This window comes from Bactrocera oleae, chromosome 3 (assembly GCF_042242935.1).
Source record: "Bactrocera oleae isolate idBacOlea1 chromosome 3, idBacOlea1, whole genome shotgun sequence".
Lineage (NCBI taxonomy): Eukaryota > Metazoa > Arthropoda > Insecta > Diptera > Tephritidae > Bactrocera > Bactrocera oleae.
In genome coordinates, this window is record NC_091537.1 from 86,630,633 (window position 1) to 86,648,831 (window position 18,199).

Genomic DNA, 18,199 nt, shown 5'->3' on the forward strand with positions numbered 1-18,199 from the left:
ACGGCAAAAGCATGAAAACAGCAACAAAATACAAGAAAATAAACGCGTATGTATGAAAATAGAGAACAAAGTGTCAATGCTAAAGTATAACGGTAACGGCATATACACGGCTGCGACCATGCTGACCCGGCACGTATTGTGCTCTGCGCAATATCTATATGTGTGAGTGAGGCATATGTGGTTTCTCGTATTTTTTCTATATTTTTCTTACCTTGAACTAGTCAGTTGCGGCGGCTGCGTGAATATGTTTCATTTTTTTTTTTACTATTTTTCCTACATTTGTGCTTTTCTTCTTAAGTTGGTGAGCTTGTATGTGCCACCTTTTGCAGCATGTACTAGTATACATTTCACCCCACGTCTGATTAGCATGTCGTTCAAAAAGTAGTTCGACGTACTTGCTTCTACTTCGTACTTAAAGCACAAGGCATACTTTTCAGCAAAAGCACTCATCACACTCACACGAACCATAAGACACAACTACTGTCTCTTTGCATACTTTTAGGCGCATAAAAAGGTAAGGAAATATACTTAGGATCCACTTACAGCGCTGGTAATGAGTACGACTCCGCTTTGAGTTGCTTAACAACTTGTTTTTTTTTTTTCTGCTCTTTGTGGCCACCTCTCTCTCATCGACAAATAAAAATGAGCTGCAAATGAGCGCCGAAAAAGCTGTAAGGAAATAGCGGTAATAAGCGTGCCACAATCGGCAATGAGTAAACGATAATGCTGAACAAAAGAGCAAACACAAAAGCCACTTATGAGTATGTTATACATACAAACACACATACAGTTAAAGATGTTGTGTTATTAATATTTTTGTCACGGCAAGGGTCAACAAATGCTTTTTGGGGTCACCAAAAGTAAATAAGCGATTTGTATTAAGCCATAATAGCTTTGTGCTTGCCCACCACCGCGGCGTATGAGTAAACCTTCGTTAGCAGGAAATATGAGTCAAGCAGAGAAGCAAGCTTGTAATCGGCTTCTTTTATCCTTAATAGCCTGTTTAGTAATATGAATAGGAGGCTTATTAGTTAGCTGATACAAATGTTGTAGTTTTTGTACGGCTTATGCTGCCAAACACCTTTATTTTGTTGTACTTTTTTTTGTAATCCCAAAATCAGCATGCATTGTTGTGGTTTCTTTGAAATTTCCTTGAATGCGTAGCTGTTCTGTGAATATATCCTTTTGGCTGTAAAATGAAAATGATGCCTTATAAGATTAAATGACTCTTGCTTTAGGGTCACTTTGACCTGTTTAGGGTCTTATCGAATTTCGTTTCAGACTTTGCTATCCCCAACTTGTCTTAAAATTTCTGAAAAATATATAAACTATTCAAGCAGATAAAATGGTTATTAGAGTATTCTTAAGGAGCTCTATGTCTATCTAGTTCAACAGCTGTCGCCTAGACACTTCTTTGACTTTAAATTCTCGCTCTCTTTACATGTCAATTCATCTGACGATTAAACTTAATATCAGTTTCCTTCTCTCTAACTGGTTTGGGTATCCTTGTGGAGCATTCAGTGCTTAACATTATTGTCTCTTGGAGTACTAAGCTACTATTCAATCGTTTTTTCACACACCATATTGCTGTCAAAACATACAAGCAGGGTAAAAGACTACCTACCTACCTCTACCTTTGTCCAAATTTAGAATAACTTCAATATGTGGGATCTTATGTAGCTTTGATAGCGTTTAGTTATGGAACAAACTTTAACCGTTTGCTTTTGATCGTAAATTTTCGGTGTCAGGTCTAACCAACACCATAACGTATTCGGCAAACCGAGATACAAAAAGAAGCTCGATGTTTGGGTACCACTCGAATAAGGGCTAAAAAACTCATGTGAAATCGCTGCCGAATTGCAATCAAATCGACTGGTGTTGAGTTATTCAAACTACGAGTGATGGTCCAAAAGTTGCTGCTTTTATCTTTGACCAGCACTATCAACAGTTGGACCGTCTGAAGAAGTATATAGCATTGAAGGCCAGCTTTAGCCAAAAGAGTCGAATTGCGTTCGATTAGTATATTTGGGTGCCTATTATAGCGAAATCACAAGAAACTGCAAAGCCGATGAGTTCTCAAGAGTGGATACCCTTGTCCCGAACACAACGGACTGCTTAGGAGTTGCATGACTGTTATCCTCGTACCTTCTAGCGCATGATCTCTGAAGTTCGTGTCAGCTTAGCAACGCTCTTGTCAACAACTAGCCCTTCTGCGAATGCAGTTTCTTCTGACCTAGAGTAGAACGTAAAATAACAACCATTTTAAACTAATCCAACCTAACCTACCATTTGCTCTAAATAACTTTACATCAGCGCCAACTAGCGGGATTTAGTTTCTTAGCAGTGTCATAAGCCTGGAAATTTTTCGCACAGTTATTTCAATAATTTTCAGATCAATATTTTTACTCTGAATACGGTATATTGAGTTTGCTACGAAGTTTGTAACACTCAGAAGAAAACGTCGGAGATTCGATAAAGTACTTATATAAATGATCAGTGTGTCGAGCTAAGTCGAATTACTCCTATCCGTCGGTCTATATATACACAAATATATATCTGCGAGATATCGATTGCTATAACATATAGCTGGCATACAAATTGAACGATCAAAATCAGGTTCTTGTATAAATACCATTTTTAGTTAAAGAGCTATCTTCACGAAATCGCGCAAGGATTACAGCTTAGGGACAGCAATATAATCTGCGAAGAAATATTTCAGATCGAACCACTATAGCATATAGCTAACATATAATCTGATCGCTCAAAATCCAGTTCCAGTTGTGTAGAAAACTTTTTTATTTGACCAGATTTCCTCATGAAGTTGCAATTAATACGCAAGGCAAAGGTACAAGCTTTAAAGAAATTTGTCAGATAAAACTGTGTACTACAGCATATATCTGCCATACAATCTGATCGATCAATATCAAGTTCTTGTATGAAATTATATGTATTTGAGAAGGGTATTATAGCTTCGGTGCAACCAATATAAAATAGGGAAAGTAAGCTATATTTATTTGATGGTAATAGCTTTAGACCTTTTGAGACCACGCAGTAACTAAGTTTCAGTTTTTATGTATTTTTTATAACACCAACAGCTTGGGGTTTTCAAAAAATATACAACAACAAACCAGCTCTTCTGCCATACAAAATATATTTAAAACTCCCAAAGCTGTAGTTTAATCAATAAAATCACTCAAACTTGGTAGCACACCCAGAAAGTAATACCAATATCCCGCCTTGAATTAAACATGAGCTACTCGTTGCGTACGCTGCGTAAATTGCGTTTTATTGAAATACTCGTATGTTGCAGCGCAACCGGATGCATACAGCAAGTATTTGCGCAACAACTGCAACAACAACACAGATTGTGCCTTTCACTTTGATTTCGACAGCGCAAAGCAACCCTGCGGCCAAATGCTCATATGCGTCAGCTGATTGGAATTGCAATTGCGGAGTGCAGCAAGTGGACTTCCGTCTTACAGCAAGCGGACAGCCGCAATGTAGAAGAGCGGATGCACTAAGAAATGGCAATCACAACAATAACAATAATAGCAACAACGTAAAAGCAGCTTGTGAGCGCAATAAACAACGCTAAAAGGGCAAACAACTTGGCATTTAAAATGCAATTGCTGCTCTCTGCTGCGCTTATAGTCGGCGATATTAGCAATTCGTTTACAGCTACTTTGTGGCGAACGTGTACACAAACGCGCACACACCCACACACACATACGCACGCAGACTGTGGCAAGTGTGCGATTTTATTGCTGCAGAGCTGTCTTTGATTGCGTGTCAATTTGTTAATTGCTGCCACAGTCAATATTTGCTACTGCAATCCATTGCAAGCTGACCCCCAGAGGCGGCAACAACAACAGTAAACCGCAATCAAGAATCAGCAGCAACTATCAAGCTTCAGCGGCAACAACTTTTGAAGCTAAAGCAACGCTGTTGCTTAACTTATTTGCTTTAACCCCGCGTTGCTGTTGTTCTGCCCCCCCCCGCGCTGCCCTGCCCATTCACCCATGACAGTGCGAAAGCCCGTTGAAGCGGTGTAAGCAATTCTGCGCAAATTGCCAGAGTTTAAATACGTTGCTGTGCAGTAGTTAACGAAATCGCAGCGCTGCTTGCCACCAACATATTGCAGAAAAGTAATGTAAACAGCCAAGCGTACTCACACACACACACATGTATGCAAACATGTTCAGCTACTCAAATACTTGCGACGGCCCGCGTTAGGCAGCTTGAGACTCTTTGACGCCACTGCTGGCAGAGAGCGCAGGAGGGGCTTGGTGCGGTCAGCGTGGTCGCCAAAAGTGCTTTACTTGCACGCGAGTGCGCGTTTGTGGCAGCAACAACTCGTTGCAAGTAAATTACGAAATAACTGCAAATGCGCCGAAAGTTAGGCAACACGTGATACCATCAACTGGCCACAAGTGCAAATAAACTCAAGCACACGAGCGCCGCCATAGAAGCCGGTATCCTGTCTCCCTTCTACTGATGCACCCACCGCCTCCGCTACTCTTTCACGCCCACACATATTCCAATTCGCTTTGGATTGCTCCCAGCGGAGTATAGCTGACCAAGCAAACAGCTGTGTGTATGTGTGTGTGGCAAGTGACCCCAACGTATGACCGCAGCTCTGCCAGCCACTCACCGCTCGCTCGCTCGCTACTCATTCAATTCTTGCTTAGCCAAAAGTGGATTAAAACTGCACGAAACTAAACCCGGAATGACCAGAAAAAACTTGCGCTGCCTTCGCTGCTGATCTGACGTTCAGGCTGAAAAGGTATGCACCGCTTACGGTGGCATGCAACGTTGGCTGTGGGTGCAATGATGACAACAACGTGCTTTAAAGTTACAGTGTCGTCGATTAATTGAGAAGATATAATAAGTCCGAGCCCATATTGAACAGTCCGACCTTCTTTAAGAAATATACTTTATGTTTCAGTTCATGTCGTTCCGCGCAAAATTTTAATTTAAATTTATTTCAAAATCACTTAATGCTTATGAATTTCATTGAATTTTTTCTATATTGTTATTATTTAATTTTACTCCAAATTTTAAATTTCGTTACTTTTTGGTACTTTTTTGGAAACAGTGTTCCGTTCCATTTTCAATCTACGCATTTGTGTTCTATTTCAACTTTTCACTGTTCCTTCCATTTTTGTTTTTTCATATCATTCTATAAAATTTTGCTTCGGTCATGTTTCATTCCATAATGTTCCTTACTATTTCATGAATTTATTAAAGTCTTCCAATAGGTTTCATTTCATTTTGTTGGATATTGTTCATATCATTATATGCAATTTTTTTCCCTGCTGTTTCATTCCATATCGTTTCAACATATTAATTTTATTCCGTATCATATTATGTAATACCTTACAAGTTTATATAATTTCACTTCTTCTTTAGTAAATAATATTACCATTCCATTCCACTTTGTTCTTTTTTATTAAATTCAGTTTAATTCCTTTAAAATATGTTACAAAAGTTTGTCTTATTCTGACAGTTCTGCAATAATATGCAATAATTGCAATATTCTTTCCTTTTATCATATATTTTCAAGATCTTCTATTTTATCTGTTCTATAAAGTTTCGCTTCCATTATGTTTCAACTCGTAATGTTCCTTACTACTTCATAAATTTTTTTAAATTATTCCATTCAGTTTCATTTGATGCTATTGGGTATTTTTTGTATCGTTCTATGCAATTTCTTTTCCCTGTTGTTTCGTTCCATAACATACCTTTTTATATTATTCCATATCTTTTCCTGCACGCGCGTACAATTCCATTCCTTTCCTGTCTCTTTATAGTGTCGTTTCATTCCATTATGTTCCTTGGTATTCCATTCCTTAACAATATATTCTAGAATTTGTATTCACTTCGACGTATTGCAGTTATGTTTCATTGAAGTACGTTCCTTATTATATGGCGCGGTTTTAATACATTTTATTTTGCAATATATTCACAAAATGCTGTTGTGTTCCATTTCATTATGTTTCTTTTAAGATCATGCAATTTTCAAGTAATGTTCTTGATGCCTTAGTCAAAGATTGTAAATAAATAAAATAAAAAAAAGCTTTGCTTTACAGTTGTGTTCCGTTTCATTGTGTTTTTTAAAATTTCAAGCAGGTTTGAATGTATTTGGCTCCATATTGTTCAACAAAGTTTTTTTTAGCCTGTCTGGTATTACATACTATTTCATTCCATAATGTTCCCCACCTCTAAATGGATATTCTGTTCCATTCCCCCATTCCATTTCTTCATGTTTTCTGCCATATCAAGCAAATGTGTTCTATTAAAATAGTTCCATATCATTCCATTCAATACCGTTGTCTTTTAACAGTTTCTAGTTCTTTGTTCTAGTTTTTCGTTATGTTTCTACTTATTTCAAATAATTTTGTTAAACTTTTTTTCCATTACATTCCCTGCGTTCTATTTAATTTTTTATACGTTTTTGTTCCAGTCATTTTTTCAGTCTATATTACTCGTAGTTCTTTCAATCAGTTCCATTCCGTATTCCTTTGTACCAATCGATGCATCCTTTGGTCCATTCCATCGTTTTCAAAATAAAAAAAATTATATTTCGTACACTTTTTACTTTAAAGTATTTGATACACATTTTTTTAAACATGTTCTAATTTTATTCCGTTTTATTGCCCTTCCATTATTTATGTAATGTTATTCAATTTATTTATTTTTCTCAAAACAATTTTAAACAACTTTTCTCACTCTAGTCCCACTGTGCATTCTAACCCATGTAAACATTTATTATATTTATTTCTTTTTCTACAAGCACTGCACAACAGCACTCAGGGGTAATGTAATACTTAACCTCAGCGCGACGACTGAGTGAGAAATAAAATCTGCAACAGCGGAAAACAAAATCTGAAGCAACCAACTTTGTGGAAAAAATAAAAATAAAATCACGAACATTTTAGTTGCCGAACCGCAGTCGTCCTATTTGGTTGCATTTTGTTGGAATTTCCTCTGCTTCGACGCTGGTGCATGTCAATTTGGGTTAGAGTGGTTGTAATATGCCTTAGTTTCAGAACATGCTTGGCACTATTACTTCTTTTCCAATTTTACATTATTACCTTTGTATGATATAACATAAAATATATATGAGTGTTTTGTAGAAAATAAAAAATAGGTGGCAATACGATTTTGAATACTACCCTATACTCTTAGGAATAATAACAGTCCACTATGGTCCATCACATAGAATTCCAGTACCCAAAAACACAATACCCACCTTAACCTAACAACATATTGCTATCGTGCAGCTAAACAAAAAATATCCATGTACAGTTAGCAAGTGGTTTAAAGTAGAAAAAAGTCTTGAAATAAAAAACGAAACAAAAAACCCATAAAAAACCGCTAAACAGTTCTACAGTTATCACCGCTGGCGAAACAAGTTGCACAATTCGATTTTCAACTTAATTTTAACAGCAAATCTTGTGTAGCGCCTAAAGGTATGCTTCTATGTTCTTCGTGTTTCATACCAAGCGCAATGCGTTTACAGTTGCACTCAAGTTGAACGAAAGGGCAAATAAGCAGCAGACAAAATGCGATTTGTGCGAAGTGACCAGTTGTGTGCAAACAGCGTTGCAAATGCTTAAAAGCTGTTCGACGTTACCGCACGACCTAATGTGGTTAATAGCCAAGCTGTGATTCGATGTTGTGGACGATGGTAAAAAGTACTTTAGCCTTAAAGACTTTATACGCCAGTATGAAAAATATACGCGGCGGTGTTTAATATTTTCTTAAAGATATTGTGGAAAATTTTTTAGGACTTTTGACTTAGAAATGCAGTGAGAATCTTCGTGTAGAAGAACTGCAATCAAATATAGTAGTATTTAAATTCAATTTTTGTAGAATACTTAAAAAATGGGACTTTAACTAAACTTGACTTAGATTAGACCATTGAGCATTATAGAGAAATAACCAATCGGTAAATTATTGTACTCATTTAAGAGGCCTCCTTCACTTCAGACGTCAAAAGCATTGGTTGAGAGCCTCAACTCCTCTTTATAAAAATAAGTGACTACTATCAACTGTTGACTGTTATTTGACAACTAAATGATTTCACATAGTTTTGTCATTAATTGTCAGCGATTTTGACACAAGGAAAGAAATATCTGATCCATATGATCTGACACGATCTTAAACGAAGAGATATGAGCATAAACTCCTTCGCTTGTCTAACACTTTTTGTACTTTTAAGTACTAACTACTTAATCTACTGATTCAAACTAAGCCAGCTGAACGATTTGACAAATCACAGTTCTGTCTTTATTTTGTCAGTAATCTTGTCCGCAAAATTTTTTACCGTTTTTTTAGGGATGATATATACATGTGCATACATTCCTCCATATTTCCAATAGCTTAATAAATATAACAATCTAAACGTAACTAATTTTTTCTATTAAACTAGGGTTTCATTATGTCAAACTCACCGACAATCATTTGCAAAGCAGTGTCATTATAATATTCTAGTAATTTATGACAACACATTACAAGGCAATTCCGCAGCTTATAAAAAAATCTGAATAGTTCTTCTCAATGGAATAATTGTCAAACTTTTTTTAAATTATGTAAGCATATCTGACAGAATGTAACCCCATTTATTTAAGATTTATATGCATATATTCATTTCCACATGTCGACATTCCAGTGTCGACGTACCGTGGAGTTCCCAAATGCTTCAAGAGTTGCCTTGCCAATGCGGTATAGGTGCACAAGAGATGCCCCATTGTTTCCTTGACGCCTTGCTCTTGACATTTTCTGCATAGTTTCATCGCGTTTTCATTTTTCTTGCCATGCTCCTGTCGAATCAATCGTAGTATAGACAATGCATGGGTTTACCTATGCTGATCACGTTTCCGACTGACATCGGTACAATACTATTAGCAATCTCATCCACTGTCTCATTAGCATCGATGCCTTTATGACCTGGCACCCAGAAGAAGTGAAGTTGTGTTCCTGGCAACACTCTCCACTGCTGCCCTACTTTCAAAGACACTTCTGGACGATAAGTGAAACGAGATTATTGCCTTGATTGTTACATGGCTGTCTACGTAGATGTTAACATTGGAGTTGCCCGCTGATGCATTAGAGCCTAGCGCTGCGGCTTTCCCAATACCAAAAGCATCTGCTTGAAATATACTGCATTGGTGCGGCAGCTTAAAAGGCTGCCTTTTTTCCCACTCTGGACACATGCTTTGCGTGAACCATATTTTTCTATATTTACTCTGAGCCTTCTTTTCCAATTGAAAAGTGCAAAGATGTGGTCGATGCTTGCCAAACCGCCATTACCTAACGAACTATATCCGAAGGTTCTATATGTAAATTTTCCTGCAACCAGTACTTGCCGCCCCGTTTTGTCGCACAGTTTTCAACCAAGAGGTCTATTGCTGGCAGCTTAAGCACTCATATAACCGAAATACTTCGCGGGATCAATTTCAAATTTGCGGTTACATTTAAATTCGAGATACAACCAAAAAAAAAATTTTTTTTAAATGCACAATTGAATGTAAATACTTAAGAAGAGCTAGTGATTAATTTTTTAGAATTAGTTTTGTTTAAATTCTATTAATCCATAGTATTTAATTATTTTTCAATAATCTGCATCAATAATTCGCAAATAATCAAAGCCGCTGCTTACAACTGCAAATATTCAATCGAGTGGCAGCGCTACAGCAGCTTAAACAGCACTTTACTAATACGAATATAAAACCGACGCACATTTACTGCCTATTAATGCAATTTACAATGAATTCAAAATAAACAAAAACACCAACAAAAATAAGCTATTCAAATTATTCAATTATTGCTGCACTTAAGAGGCGGTTAAAGCTTTACAGCAATGCTAAGCATTTATTATTGTTTTATTTATTTGCATATTTTATAAGTAAGCAGGCGAGAGTGTGCTTATATCTGTGCGTGTGCGTACATTTTATTGGATTATTAAAAACTAATCAACTATCAACAAAATTATTACTGCATATTGTATTAATTTGCCTAAGCCGTTGGCAAATCGCCGCACAAAATATATTTTGAAATATTTATTTGCATCAAACTGAATGCCAAATACACAACAACAAATCAAATGAGCAATCATATGCATAGATTATGGCAACGCTGTAATATGCATATATGTATGCGCATTTACCTGCCCGAACGGTTCGCCGCCTATTGGCTAACAAAATATGCCACAAATGCCAGCAATTTATTTAATTTCGAACCATTTTATTGCTGTTAATTTCATTTCCCGATGACATATGCGTATTGCTTTGTTTGCGCCAAGCGATTCATTACAGCTAACAAGACTTTCCGATTTTACATTGTGTTTGTGGAAATTTGTGTATATGTGTGTAGATATAGAGTTATGTGCGTATTGATAGATATATGCGTGTATATATGGAAAATATATGTGTATGTGCGTGTATATGTGTTTGTGTATATATGCATTGTTATCTGTATATTTATTTTGTGATTTGTGCGTGGGATTTATAATAATGCGTGCGGCTAAAAGAGCCATAAACGGCGTATTTCTATTATGCGTTGCATGCTTTTAGGCGGCTCAACCGCGTATTGACAAAATATGACCATTCTGCACCAGTAGCGAGTATACCAGCACAATACTGTTGTTTGTACGCATATTTGCGCTTATACCACCCACTTTGCATCACTACACCAACCACCAGCGGCACCGCGTCCCTCTCCTGGCACTCGTCGAAATTGGAACGCATTGCTGTCGCTATAATGTTTTCGTTGAATTAACGCATAAATAAATTGTAATTTCAGCAGCGCTTTCCTAATGCCAACAAACAAAACATAATTGCAGTGGCAACAACTACAGCAACACAGATTCACCACACACACTCACATTGTTATATATGTTTGTGAAGCATCATACGCGTAAGCAATAACCAAAGCAATTACATATACTCATTTCGAACAAGCGCATTTCAGTTAGTCACACACACACACATATATATATATATATATATGTGCAGTGGCATGTTTGCGCACAGGCGATAATTTAGATTTTGTTGCAGCTTTGCAATTTGGGATTTGTTTTATTTTAATGGCATTGCGTTAGCTTTAACTAAATGTATTTATATGATATGTTTGCACATACAGACACACATACGCGCAAAGGAAAGTAGTGGCAGCTCAGCGACTTTACACACGCACAAAATTTCTAGCATTTGCAGTAGCTTTAGTAGCTTTAGTTTGAAATGCCGTTATTGTACTGCCAAAAATACATAAAAATTCGCGCTAAATCATTTTAATTATATTTTCAAAGCGTATGCGTATACTTTTTTGCGTTTTTTTTTGTTTCGCAAATCATAAGCCGCGCAAATATTTATTTATTAAAATGAAAATGTGTTAATATGCAATAAATGTGCATGCAATAAATCTCACAAGCTTATTAGCGTGACAGCATTATTTGTTCATTGCAAAATTTTGCACTTGGTATGGTTTTGGCAGACAATTCGGCGAAATGTTGATTTTGAGTGTACGATGTGATCATACGAAGTGATGTGTGCAAATTTTATACATTATTATTGGATTAAGTGGTTTTTTTAGGAGTTGTGACTGCGTTGATTTGAAAAAGAAAAGACCAAATGGTGTTGTGATGATGATGTGATAAAGCGTTGTGATTTGAGTATGTGACGTGATGATTTAGATTTTTTTTGAAGTGTTCATTAGAAAAAGCGATTGATGTGAAGGCGATGTGGTGTATTTTAGTGATGATGTTTTATGATTTTAAGTGTTTATAGCTTTTCATTAAAAAGAAAAATTTTTCTGTTAAAGTTTGTAAAAAAATAAAACGAAATGATGATGTGATGATCACATGATTAGGAATTGTGACTTAATACCGTGATACTATATTTTTTTGATTTTGATTCATATAAATTTTAAATTTAACGATAAAATAAAATTAAATGATGATGTGATCGAGGTATAATTAAGTGATGTGATTTGTGAGTGTGTGCTGATGATTTAAGTGTTTATTGCAATTTAGTTAATCGAAAATTTATTTAAGCGAAACGATGACGATGACGATGAACGATGTGATTTGGTACTATATATCATATGTTTTTGAGTGTGCCATGCTTTTTATTATTTGACAAATTTACTTTCTACTGAGGTTCGAAGAGAAATCAAAACGAAATATGATGTGATTATCATATAATAAAGTGATATCTTCTGTTTTATGATATTTCTGATTTTATGTGCTGATGCAATGAAATTATAAACTGTGTAAATTTTAAATGGTGTAAATTTGTAATTTTACAAAATTTTATAATTGTATATGACATAATGTAATAGAGAAAGTACTGAGCAAATATTAATAAGTAATGTGGTATTAAATATCGAAACGTAGTCATATCATCACGTTGTCAGAAACATAAAACAAAGCAGACAGCTTATTCATCACATGAATTCACCTAATATCATGTAAAAATAATCCACATTACGCAACATTAATTTACGTCGCTTCAGTTCAATTAGACATATTTCACATCCCATGACTTGCTGGATATTAGATATTAGCAACTCATAGTATTAGTATCAATAACTAGTATCACAGCACATAAAAACATTTCCCATCACGTGACAATATTTTACATCAAATCAGATCAATTATATTTATGTCACATCTTGTGACTTGAGATTTTATTTCACATCGCTTGGTTCGAATAACACAAAATTTCCCATCACGCACTATAGATCACACCACTTTACATCGCTTTGCCACATACCACATCACTTCAAATCGAATAATGACAATTCCCATTATATCACTCACTAGTATTTAAAAATTATAAATCACATTACGCTCCTATCACATCGTTTAAATTCATACCGTTCCATCATTACTTTAGATCACATTGAATTATATCACGTGGTTAGAAATGAATTCAGATCGCCAATCAAAATCCCCCATCACGTGACTATAAATCACACCACTTGGCTGCGTTGAAATCCTATAATTGCAAATCACATCATATCAGTAACTAGTATCAAAAAATGTGCATCACATCACGCTTCTCGTTATGACATCACAGCATACCACCGAAAATCAATTTACAAAACATGACATCATATCTTGTTTATGGTCTTCTGAGAACTCATAATTCATTTCTACATTTAGTAATAAGTTTAATAAAATAGATTTCAACAAGTTTAAACTCAGTCTACACTTAAATTATTTAAGTTATGAAATTAGACGAAAATTCTGGATTTAACACACCAAATTTATACACTTCTTGAATTTCATTTGAACTGTCAGAACAGTGTATAAGCACTTTTGCAATTTTCACACCTCACACAAGCTTTATCTTATAAAGCAAGTCAACTATGTATAATATAGCAAACACACACACACAAACAAGCTTAAATTTGAGGCGCATAAGAAGAAGCAGATATTTTCGCAAGAAAAAAGCAAAACAGAAGATGAAAAATAAACTAGGTGATAGTGATTATCTGCATACTAGTTACCTTTCAATTGGGTACAAATTCACAAACTACCAGACACAAAAACACATAAGCACACACACTAGCTATGTATATTTGCTTGAATACAAGTATATGTGTGTATATCTGCAGACTGCATTACGAACTCTAGTGAGCTGAATATAACCGCTGAGCACCGCATAGAACCACATAAAGTTTACCAACTGGATTTCGTTACAAGTTGTTGAAAAGTCTGCTTGCCAATATACATGTATGCATGTGTATGCGTTTGTCCATTTACTCGCTTATCCATCCACACTTGCCAGCTTGTGCGCTTCTGTCTCACTGTCTATTCATTTCAGCTGTAGTGAATGGGATTTTGAAGTTCATTTAATTGCGGATAAGTGTGAAATTTGTTGCTGCCGCTCCGCTGTCGCCGTTCTTGCTTGTCAGTTATGCGTTGTATTTGTATTTGGATAGCTGCTGCTGATGCCTGGCTGAGTGCTGTGTAGTAGCGCATTTTAAGTGCTTGGCTAAAAGTGTGAAAATGATTGCATCGCTATGCTTGTGTGTGTGTGCGTTATTTGTAACCGCAGCAGGCTAGTGTATGTTGGCATATATGCTTGTAGATATGTTTGGCTTGTGCGTGCCTTTGCAATCACGTTTGTAAGCGGAAACTTTTTTTCACATTCTATCAGATTTCGTAGTCGTAATTACTTTGCCTCAAATTTGCTGTTAAACTCGCCTAAGAGTTTTCATGTTGAAATGTTGCTGAAGCAAGATATTTGTATGAATTTTCTCGCAGGCATATATAGCACATATTTATACTGGATATATCGCGTGGCTGACGAGAGTAAGATATCTCAGTTGTGTTTCTGAACTGGATACACAGTGCATGCTCTGATTTTTAGGCTTTATTTATCGGCACTCAAATATGGTCTAAACTCATATTATAATCTTATACTTATTATATTATATAATGGCGAAGTTCTTTAGAATACTTTTTTTGTAATATTTCGCACCACTTATCCAATTCGTTTCTATTGTTTTGACTATATTCAGCGTTACAACTTTTTGGCCGAAAACTTGGACAGTCGATTTTCACAAGCTTATTTTGAGGCAAACTTTTCACTTGTTAAATCATTCACTATAGACAAGAACAGGTAGTAAGCACTTAGTACCAGATCCGAACTATAAGGTTAAAAACCTCCCAACCAATCTTTCGGAGCTTCTGGCGAGTCACTATTGATGCGTGTGGTGTGGCGTTATCTTAATGAAACTCAGTTTCACTACCATTTGGCAAAGCTGGAAATTCAGTACCGGGAATTTTTCTTTCAGACTTTCCAATTGTTGACAGCAATGGTTATTTAAAGGAGTTTGATCATAGGGGAGTAATTGGTAGTATATGATTCACTGCCAATCCCAACAAACATATAGCAAACCGTGACCATCAGTCGTGACCTATTCACCGTTGATACTGGCGCCTCGCGATTCGACCAGATTGGTCAGACGTTGTCGTAAATGACTTACTATACATCTCCATTAATTTTTCGCTTTAAAACTGGATCGCAGATGGATATTCGGTACATAAGACTTTGTGCTCGTGTGGTACCCATAAATCGAACTTCTACTAATCCGAAATTACAAGAAAATACAATATATTGGCCATGCAGCTGGCAAAGCTGCTTGTTGGCTGTTATAACCTCACAAGATTGCAAAATATACTAACTCTCCCCAGATACGAATTCCGGTTACTTCGCCGCAATTAATAAAAAAGACACCATCTACACAAAATGAGCTTTGTATGCATAAATCATAGAAACTTTATTTTCTTCTCATTTCCATAAGTGTTACCATATCTTTTCATAATAATTTTCACTAGATCTCAGTTCATATTATATCGTTATAAAATTCATATTACTCAGCGTTTTAATTTTAAGCGATCTTCAATATTTTTAGAGCCGCCATTTACAACTTAAAACACTTTACCTATAAATAAAAATATCTCCATTTATTGAATTACTCGTTAAGCCGCTTAAACATCCTCGCTTAAATTCTCCTCAGCCAGAAAAACAAAATCTACTCATATAAAAATAGTAATAATAATCAGTAATTTTCCACTTTCCGTCATTTTTCACGACGCAATTCCTTTCACGCCTTAACGAACACGGAAATTACTGTTTGTCTGCAGCGCTGCCTGCATACAACCTCCCCATGTCACACCTCAAGTTCGCGCAACTAACCACACCTACTGCATTTAAAGCGGCCAACACACCAACAGCAACACCTTCAACACTTTCAACCACGCTCTACGCTTACTAGTCAGAAACTGTGTTGAAGAGCGGCAGCCTTGCCGAGCTAAGCCCGTCGCCGGCAGGTGAATTACCGATTTTTCAAATTCAAATTATTGATTTTCAATGCAATTTCCTGGCAAAGCAGCCAGCTGCTACGACACACAACTGTACCCGACTACAACAACATACTTGCAACAAGGCCAGCCAGGCGACCTGCCATAACTCAATTTAAAGAGCCCGAAATACTTTGGCCTTTTTAGTAGTTGCAAGCAAAATAGATAGCATGAGGACAAGGGTCTCGAGCGTGACGCGAAAGTGGCGAAAGCAAGGCAAATATTTTTGTGCAGATGGCATGTGCGAGCGGCTACGGAGAGCGGGTTACCATCCGCCGCATGCGACGTAGGGTGCGAGGCAGATTTTATTGGCGGGTGGCAAAGGCGTTTTGCACACGGGAAATGTCCGGAAAAACAAAATTAAACTTTGACGCGAAGACAGCCGCGAAGCGTGAACCATTATAGGCGGCTGAGCGGTGAGCGGTGAGCATTGCCGGTTAAAGTGTGATGGGTTCGAGACTGCTGTCGATGTAAAGTGAATTTCACAGCGACTTCCGGCGGATAACAACTACGGCATCCTCTTGCAACAAACTAAAAAGCAGCAGAAACAGTTAAAACACAGCAATCACTCGCGTACTATTGGCTCAAGCGTTAAACCGACAGCGAAAAGGATGGGGGGGTGGTGCGTTTGTGGTGCAGCGCAACGCGGAAGTGCAGGCGACAGCGCAACGGAAGCTGAGGGTGTCGACTATGCCGCGCTGTTGCCAACACTGACAGTATCTAGCAGCGCCGACAGCTGCGATAGCAACAACAACAACAGCAAAAATGCTAACAATGCCGCCGACACGAACTTCAACTGGCATGTGACTCAACGCCGCGTGGCATGTCGTTGCCAGCCAAATTGCAATTTGTTAGCAAATTTGCAACTTCTTGTGCCGCCGACACCGCCTCAAGTTTTGCCAGCGCTACTTTGACTGACTGCGCCGTTGTTTTTCTTGTTTTTTATTTTTATTTTTTTTGTCTTCTCACATACACCGCTTCGTACACTTTTCACTTTTATTTTTATTCAATTTAGTTTTATCCTCACCTCGTATTGATCCTTGGAAAGTGCAATCAATTTTGTGCAAAAATTAAGTGGGCGTTTGTGCAAGGAAGAACGCTTATAAACAGATAAATAGCGCAACAAAGCGGCGAAGGCGACAAAAAGCGCATCAACGAAAATGTCTTCGTCTTCTTGTGAAAATTGATTGTCTGCAATAACTTAACTCACTAACTTGAAATTTGCAACAAAAATTAAGAGAATGTTTGTAGAAGTGAGTTTGAGAGTGAGAGAGGAAAAAAAGAGCGCAGAAGGCAGTTAAAGTAAAGACTTAACTATCTTGTTAAGAAAAAGTAGCTGGCAAAGCATTCAAAATTTTGCAAAGATAATAAATGGTATTGTAAAGCTTCAAGTGAAGGATTTGTTAGGTGAGAAGAAGGGAAGTTCATGAATTCCTGAAATTACTATTATTATAATGCATAGGTTATTGACCTTCGGCATCTGAACTTAGTTCCGGGTTCTCGGTATTGCCTCTAAGCTTTCTCCTCGCTATGGAAAAGCTTATATAGACTTTGCTCGTTCGTATTGAACAGGATGAAGAAGAGGTTGGATTTCGGAGAAATTGGCTAATTGGCTTCACCAACCTTATTTGCACATTTTAATTGATACTTATTGGCTCTCCCGGCTCCATTTTCCGCCTAGGCAATTTAGTAAAATATGGTATATAAATACAGGCGCTATATAAATAAAATCACATCGAACGAATAAACTAATAAACGCAGAAATATTGTATATCTGTATCTATGATAAAAGGACCATAACTCTAAAGATTTATGTTGCTCGTTGATACTCTTATGAAGGCTTTCAGCATGCGCATGTGTGGGCTTGGAAGGGAGAAGAACTTGTATGCGGCTGACTTAGAAAGCATTGGCTGTTCGTTTCATTGCTTGATAGTTACACTAAGAAAACTTTATGTTTGACCACATGAGAGGAAAACCTGATACTCAAAAGAGTTCATAATTAGCCGCAGGAAAACTAAAGAGCAGTTGCCGAAGATCGTGAAGGACGGTTTTGAGGTATTCCCGGTACATTCAACTATCTCATTTACTTTATACGAAAGATATCTGCACGATGAAGAGTTTTATGCTTCTCCAGGGAATGAGCTCAGCAACCATTTACGTCATTAGTGGTTTACAAAGAGATATATTATATCTTTGGAAAATGTGTTAAACCCTCATTGTTGTTTCCACATGTGAATGAGTTTAAGGCCTTTGAATCCACGTTTGGTACTTCATCGGGGAAAATTATTCCTTTCCATGTTATATTATTTGATGTGTGATGAC